This window comes from Helianthus annuus, chromosome 7 (assembly GCF_002127325.2).
Source record: "Helianthus annuus cultivar XRQ/B chromosome 7, HanXRQr2.0-SUNRISE, whole genome shotgun sequence".
NCBI classification, from domain to species: domain Eukaryota; kingdom Viridiplantae; phylum Streptophyta; class Magnoliopsida; order Asterales; family Asteraceae; genus Helianthus; species Helianthus annuus.
In genome coordinates this window covers 94,026,870-94,035,836 of record NC_035439.2, presented here as the reverse complement: position 1 = coordinate 94,035,836, position 8,967 = coordinate 94,026,870, and positions in this window count along the sequence as shown.

The window sequence follows — 8,967 nt, the reverse complement described above, 5'->3', positions numbered from 1 at the left end:
TTAATGCTTCGACCTGAGCATCACGAATTTGGGCAGGAAGACTAGAGTGAATGGTAAGCTGTAACGCACGTACACGCTTGGGTTTGTTTTCTTTTCGACTGAGAGCATCTGCCACTACATTGGCCTTGCCTGGATGGTATCTGATTGCGCATTCGTAGTCGTTAAGAAGTTTGACCCATCGACGCTGTCGCATGTTCAATTCCTTCTGATCGAAGATATGCTGGAGACTCTTGTGATCGGTGTAAATGGTGCACTTGGTACCATACAAGTAATGTCTCCATATCTTAAGAGCAAACACCATTGCTCCCAACTCCAAGTCATGAGTAGTGTAGTTCTTTTCGTGAACTTTAAGTTATCGTGATGCGTAAGCAATGACTTTCTCACGTTGCATCAACACACAACCAAGTCCTTGGATTGACGCGTTACAAAAAACCACAAAATCATATGTGCCCTCAGGCAACAAGAGAATAGGTGCGCTACAAAGCTTCAACTTCAGCTGCTGAAAAGTGGATTCCTAAGCATCACCCCAATGGTAGGTGACACCCTTCTGAGTAAGAACAGTAAGAGGCTGCGCAATCTTGGAGAAGTCCTTAATAAACCTCCTGTGTAACCCGCCAAACCTAAGAATTGACGGATTTCAGTTGGTGTTCGAGGTGCAGGCCAATTTCTGATTGAGTCAACTTTGGATGGATCAACGTGAATCCCATCCTGATTAACCACGTGGCCTAGGAAATGGACTTCACGAAGCCAGAAGTCGCATTTTGAGAACTTAGTATAAAGTTTTTCTGTTCGAAGAAGTTCCAAAATGAGTCATAGATGACGCTCGTGCTCCTCCTGACTCTTGGAATAGATCAGGATGTCGTCGATGAACACAATCACGAACTTATCCAAGTAGGGTTTGCACATTCGGTTCATAAGATCCATGAAGACCGCAAGTGTGTTTGTTAGCCCAAAAGGCATAACCAGAAACTCGTAGTGTCCATAACGAGTCCTGAATGCTGTCTTAGAGATGTCCTCGTCTCAGACTCTCAGCTGATGATAGCCCGGTCTCAGATCAATCTTTGAGTAGAAGCTCGACCCTTGTAACTGGTCGAACAAGTCGTCGATACGGGGAAGAGGATAACGATTCTTCACGGTCACCTTGTTGAGTTCGCGATAGTCAATGCACATTCGAAAGGTACTTTCTTCTTCACAAACAATACTGGTGCTCCCCAGGGCGAAGAGCTAGGACAAATGAAACCCTTGTCCAGAAGCTCTTGCAGTTGTGTAGACAGTTCTTCTAATTCTGATGGGGCTAGGCAATAAGGTGCACGAGCTATAGGTGCTGCTCCAGGAGCTAGCTCGATTTGAAACTCGACCTGACGATGGGGCGAAAGACCAGGTAATTCCTCAGGAAATACCTCAGGAAAGTCACATACGATCGGAATGTCTTCTATCTTCTTTTCCTTTGTTGAGGAGTCAGTGACGAGAGCTAGAATAGCAGTGTGGCCCTTTCACAAACACTTCTGGGCCTTAAGGAAAGAGATGATGCTCACCACAGCACCACTCTTGTCGCCACGAATAACAAGAGGTTCTTTACCAGAACGAGGAATGCGGACGATTTTCTCCTTGCAGAGGATCTCTACTCGATGTTGGGATAACCAATCCATCCCAATGACGACGTCGAAGCTACCAAGAACGATGGGGATAAGGTCGATAGAGAAGGCCTGCCAGCTAAAGCAAGATTACAACCCTTAACTATGTGTGTGGCTTCAAGACTTTTACTGTTTGCTAGTTCTACAACATGCTTGGTGTTCAAGGGGATTGGGGTATGCTTAAGCATCTGACTAACTTTTAAGGACACATAACTAGTATCGGCACCTGAATCGAATAAAACAGAAATAAAGAAATCATCCAATAGGAACTTACCCGTCACGACGTTGGGATCATTCCTTGCATCACCCTGACCAATTACGAAAGCACGTCCCCTGGCACCATTGCCATCATTGTTACCCCCATTATTGTTTCCATTTCCTTGGTTATTGTTGTAGTTCTGATTCTGGTTTAGCTGGGGGCAGTTCCTCTTGAAGTGGCCTTCAGCACCACACTGAAAACATCCTTTATTACCCTGTTGTTGTTGCTGCTTGTGGTTCTGTGGAGTTTGTTGCTGCTGTTGACGATTCTGATTTGTAGGATATGGCTCCTGCAATCCTTTGCTGCGTGACCAGGTTTGTTGCACCTATGAAAACGACCCTTGCTACACGGCCCACTGTGGTGCAAGTTACAACGGCTACACCTAGGTTGATTTCCCCTGTACCCTCCCTGACCTTGGTTACTAGAGGGTTGTTGGCTAGGGCTCTTGTGGTCGTCAGTTCTTCGCTGCTGAGACTGAACAGAAGTTGAACCCTTGCTTGAATTTCCATCCCACTTGCGCTTGTTGTCGCTAGGAACATCAGAAGTGGTGGTAGCAATAATACGCTTTGGCAGCCTGTTCTGCTCAACTGCCTGATCAGTGAGACGATGGGATAGTCGGACGACCTGCTGAATCATGAGAAGGTTAGCAGAAGTCACCATGCTCTGAATCTCTGGCACCAATCCTTTAATGGATAGTTCGATACGCTTGCAGGGAGGATCCACCATAGTAGGACACAAAGCAGCTAATTCATTTGATCTCTTAGTATATGCCTTGATTTCAGACCCCGTCATCTTCAAGTTGTAGAACTCCACTTCTATCTTATGAATGTCATCATGATGACAATACTCCTACTTGATCAGATCCTTAAAGTCGTTCCATGGGGTGGCATTAGTAGCTGCCAACCCTAGCATTTGAACTTGAGTGTTCCACCAAGTGAGCGCAACACCTTCAAGAGTTCCCGTAGCAAAACTTCACCCTGCTAGCAACAGGGCATTCACACATCTCGAAAACAGATTCGAGCTTCTCGAACCAGTGGAGAAGTCCTACAGCTCCTTCTGTACCACTGAAGGTACTAGGTCGACAGTCCATTAAGGTCTTGAACATACACATGGAAGGCTGAGCATGCTGACCTGTCGCGCGAGAAAGAAAAGACAAGGTTAAGCACGAGAGTTGGTTCGCGAGAGTAGGATCTAAACATCCAAGGATAGGTCGAAATGGCAGGTTATACCTCCTGGTGGAGCTGCTGCGAGTGCCTCATCAACTCGTTCGTTGATTAGAGCCGTCAGCTGGACTTGGGTCAAGTTCAGGCGTCCACTCATGATGTTCACATTGAAGGAAACACAAGTGAGAAAAGTGTCACGAAAGTGTGAAAATATGGGATGAGAGAAGAGAGCAAGCACACAGGGTTTCAAGCAACAATGGTTTACACCAACTAGGCCTACCATGATCAATGCACTACTTAATCTAACAGGCAGGCAATACAAACATAAACCATATCACCTATAGTGTTGAGTCTTGCACGTGGAGCGAAGCGTCGTTGTGGATCGTTGAGCACGTTACAGGTTATAGTCTGGTTTTGTCAAAAAACTTTTCCCTTTTTAAAACCAAGTTCACTATAACCAATGGCTCTGATACCAATCTGTCACACCCCCAAATTCCACAAGCGGAGTAGCACCGCAGAGGGCGTGACATGACCAGGATCAAGCCATCAATCATATTGAACAACGTATTATAATAAATATAAAACCAACCACAATATAATTGGTGTTCAAAACAAGCTTAACAAAGTTCAAGTTATCAGCGGAAGCATAAAGTTTTAAAACCAAAACATAAGTTTAACAATTCAAATGTTTAACATGGAACTCAACAGTCCATGTCCCACAACGACCTCTCCTTCTCGTGCAAGCTCCATCTAAGCACCTAACGACCTGCAAGGCATGTAGCAACGAATCAACAACAAAGTTGAGCGAGTTCACAGTTGGTGTTCATTTTAAAGTTGTTCCAAAAACCACAAGTTCTTTCGAAAACCATGAGTTAATCAATTTCTTGTTTCCCAAACCATAACCAGTGGGGGCTACCCCATGTTAACCACTAGACCCGTTACCATATCGACCACTGACTGTAGACATGTTTATGTGCCCTGCGTCAATGTCTATCATCATTGACTAAGTGCCCAGATCCATTAGTCCACTCCCGTCCTCTGCGGCACGGTGTGAGGCTTGTCAAACCTAATAGCGCTATTTAACTAATAACATGTTCGCCATTGGCCCGACGACTAAGTTGATATAAAATGAGGGACTTCATGATAGAGTTTTGTCTAGTAAGTTATATGTTGTCATCCTTCCTATGGAGGATGGAGGTACGTAATCTACCCAAGGAGAATACGCAGGCTTAATGTTGTCATCCTTCCTATGGAGGGTGGAGGTACATATTCTACCCAAGGAGAATATGCAGGTTCTGTTTTAGTTTCTTAACCCATTCCCAAACCACCGGGAATCCCATGCCTTGTAGAAAGTGTGAACTCACCTTAGGTTAGCTCGACATATACACGAAAAGGTCACTTGAGCTATATGTGGTCAGCCACGTCCTAACATGGTTACCATACAAGTCAGGTCTAGGTTCAAGTAGTGCACATAGGTTTACACATAAGCTAACAGATTACGAACACGTAATGATCATGGCAAACACATTCAACACGTTAACAGTCAAGCATACATCATACTCAAACTTGTGCGACTCAAAATATTGGGCTCACACAAGTTCAATGGCCCAACAATCTTATGCGATTCAATAATTGAAGCCCACTTAGCCTTCGGCCCAACCTGTTGTGCGTCCAGCACAACCTTGTGCGACTCACAACGGGTTGTGCGACTGGAACAAACCCGGCCCAATAACATAAGTAACCCAACATTCACACGGCCCAAACAAATAAACAGAAAATCAACTTGTGCGATCCAACTACACTTGTGCGATCCGGAACAGCTTGTGCGATTGGATTTTGGGCTGTTCGGCCCACATCATAACATAACCTATTATGTTGGGCGGCCCAACATCTTGTGCGATCTGCACAACCTTGTGTGATCCATAAGATGTTGTGCGACTATGCTTTAGGAGGTTGTACATGGTGCTTTAACTGTTGTACCCTAATATACTTATCTTGTGCGACCGGCTTGTGCGTTTGGTCTTGTGCGACTAGCCTTTTGAGACCGGTTATAACTTTCCTAATTTCATGCAATTAGTTTACTAATTCCAATTAATTTGAAATATTCAAATAACAGTTTCCAATCATACCATAATCGATCAAACTAGGGTTTTTAACATCAAATTCTTATGAACCATAATCATATTCAAAATATAAACAATAACTCATACATTAGACTATCAAATCATTGGTTTCACATCATCATACAACACCTCATGTTCTATCATATCATTGGTCCGAATACACATACATACAGCCGATTATATTACATCCATTCAGTTCTTAATTATCTATATCACATCAAAGCATTCATCGATCCTTATAATGATCTAACAAATTGTTCATCAAGTATTTTACTAACATAACACTTTAAACATCAAGCATCAAATAACACATAGTCACTCGATCAACAAACATCAATCATATCCAAAATCAAACAATGATATAACACTAACCGGTTAGAGGGTAGAACAAGGATGATCTGAATCAAGAAAGTCTTCGAGGAAGAGAGATGTGGTCATCGGCTTCGAGAGAGAGGGAGGGAGATTTAGGGTTTGCTAAACTTTGTGTGTTTGGTGAAGTGTAGGATTTATACTAACACCCTAGGTGTTATTCGAACTAAGAGAGTGGGCCGAACCCTTCATGGGCTGCCCTTGGGTTTCGAGTACAAGGAGTGTGGCCAAATGGGCTTGTACGATTGGACTTGTGTTGTGCGATTACATTATATACATACATTACACCCATTCACATAACATGTAACATTTATTCGTTAAAACCAACATATCAATTAGTCACATAGAGTTCATACACGTTACATTAAACACAAAGATAGGTCCTACAATACGAGTTATCACATAGCTGATGTTTATCCATGGCTGAGTGTTCTCGCGAATTTCTAGCAATGAATTTTCCAAAGTTTAAAGCTTTGTTGCTTTTGAGTTGGGATGGATTTAGTACGGATGGATTGAAAGCCATTGCCACTCATTGCAGGTGAAATTTTCTCAGTTTCTTTATCCACTCATTGTGGTGGTGACGGTTGTTAACTTTTTTGTTTTATTCTTTAAGAAATATTATAAATAAATGCATGAAATGACCAAAATACCCTTAAGTAAATAGACTTAACTGAAAACTTTAACCTGGTTAATGCTAAATGACCTTGAGTGTAATGTGTTTTCCAAATAAAGGATTGTAACTGTAATTATTAAAGTTAAAGGCTATACATTGTAACTCGATACAAACATAAAGGACGAAAAGTGTAATTTACCCAATTTATAATACCTTTAACAAAGTATACAACCATAAGCTAAAAAAAATACTTGTAATGTTTATAGTAAAGTATAGGAATGTACCGCGACAAAAATGCTCCAAGGTGTCTCGCGTTGTTTTCTTTGTCATTTTAAATACTCGTCGTTGATGTCGGTCGTGTTTCCGTAAGCAAGGACTCGTAGCGCCGACGTACACTTTTGAATACCGGTGAATCCAAATGTCCCTTTCGCATCCGCTTTTTGTTTAAAATAATCCAAGTTGTTTTCAAAGTCGTCGACGATGCGTAGAAACAAACGCTTACTTATTCCGAAACGACGCCTAAAAACTTCTGGGTTCGGAAATGTTGGCGCTTCATCGAAATAATCTTTCATCAACCGATCGTTTGCCGCACGTCGGTCTCATTCAATATAATCTCTTGTTTTAATTTCACGTTCAGGTCGCGACAATGCTTCACATATCGCACTGCTAGTTGACAAGCACTCGTAACCGCCTCTTGCTCGACCTCCGCATCGGTGGATTCACCATCATCCGCTAAAAACTTTCTACAGTAATAATTTGCGATGGATAAGGAACTAGGGGAACCATTTTTTTTTATAAAAATGGTTTAATATTTGAGATTGTAGAGGTTTTTGTTTGTAAAATGGAAGTATTGTATAGGTTTTTGTTTGTAAAAATGTAGAAGTGTATATATATAGGTGAGAAATGAAAAAAGAAAAAAATAAATATATAGCCGTTGCTTTCTGACCGTTGCAACGGTCTGATTGGTCCAATTTTCGTCCCACCAGCGTGATTTTAAACACGCCATGGGTGGCGGCTGTTCGGCTTTTATCGGCGTTATTGGGGGCTGTTTTTGAAAAAAGAACGCCCCTTACGGACGGTCTAATGTCACTACAAGAATTTGGGTTTATTGCGACAAAGGTTTAAGCGTCAACACGTTGTCGCACATGTCACTCTAATTGACGATATGTCGTTACAAGATTTCTGGAATTTTTGTGTTAGGTCACCTATGACTCTATGAGGACAACATATGTCTATATGATTATCAAAGCTAAAAGTGTAAATATGTGATTATGATGTCAAATAACTAAACGTTTACACTTTAGAGACTATTTTGTGTGGATCGCTAATACTAATCCCTATATTTATAATCTTGAAAGTGACCTAAAACGTCTTTAATCGGAGACATTATGAGATTTATTAGGCTCGTAAGCCAAGACCAAGTATGTGACATTATGAGTAAACGGTTTTACAGAAAACTAAAAAGAAAATCATTTTTGTGAGGTTAAAATTGTAAGAAACCGAAAAAGATAGAACATATAAAAAAATAACAAAGTCAATCAATGACTCGCATTGCGATGAACCTATGAAATGAAAAACAATAGATGTAAAATCTGGAACTACACATGGACGTTGCGTCGTATTCCCTCGCAAAATTATGAACGAAACGTAAAAACGTTTAAACACACACACACACGTTGCTTAGTGGTAACTCGCAAAATTTAGTACAAAACGTAAAACGAAAATCTGTGAAAGATTAAATTATTGGGGACCAAAGATAAACATAAAAAGTTGAGGTTAAATTGTAAAAGAAGAAAAGTTTTGGCTTTAAATAAAAAACAATCAATTTTATGAAATTAAAATTGCAAGAAATTCAGAGAGTTGGGTTAAAAGTAAAATTTCAATTTTTTTTTTTTTTTTAAACCACCCAAAGCATATAGTAAAGCACCCAAAGCATATATCAATTTATTTTTAAACATTATTGCTATATTATATTGAAATTTTTTTGTCGCATTAGTTTATTAGTTAGTATAATACAATGATAATAACAGAGTTGGTTCTAGTGGCTGCAATTTTCGCATTCGGATGATCCTTATCACAAACCCATGTTAAGTTTTCTAGTAAGTATGCGTGAAATGTCTGTTTTACCCATAAGATTAGAAAAAATTAAGTGGAGCCCACCTCATCCCACCTTTCTTCTTCCCCACTTATTTCTATTTTTTTATAATCTTAGGGGTAAAACAGACGTTTCACATACACGTAACTGAAAAACTTAACATGGGTTAGTGATAAGAGTCACTCGAGTGCGAAAATTGCAACCACTGAAAACCAACTCTATTATTATTGAAACACTTCCTTCAACTCTGTTATTATTGAATCACCGGGAACAAATTCAAATATGCAGTATTAATAAACCAGAACCAACTAGGTATTTTACTCTAAAAACAACTTCCTTTCCAAGAACTAGTCACTTGATATTGCCATACTCAGACCATGCGTAGTGGTTTGATGAATAATGCCCCCACCCTTGGGCGTTTTCTACTATATGGCAGTCCAGTCAGCAAGGGGGCATTATTGGGCATTTTTACAAAAGGGACATAGTGGAATAATGCCCCATCCAATCATTACACAATTATTATTTTTTTTGGAATTAAAAACTTAAAATATTTCATTAAATTAAAAAAATACAATACTAGAAATAAAAATAAAATAAAAACCGACTTAACTTAAAAAAACGGAAATAAAAAAAACAAATAAACTGCCAATGAGCTTTTGGTGGAGTGGTAAGGGAGAGACTTGTGTTTCTATGAGACTCAAGTTCAATTCT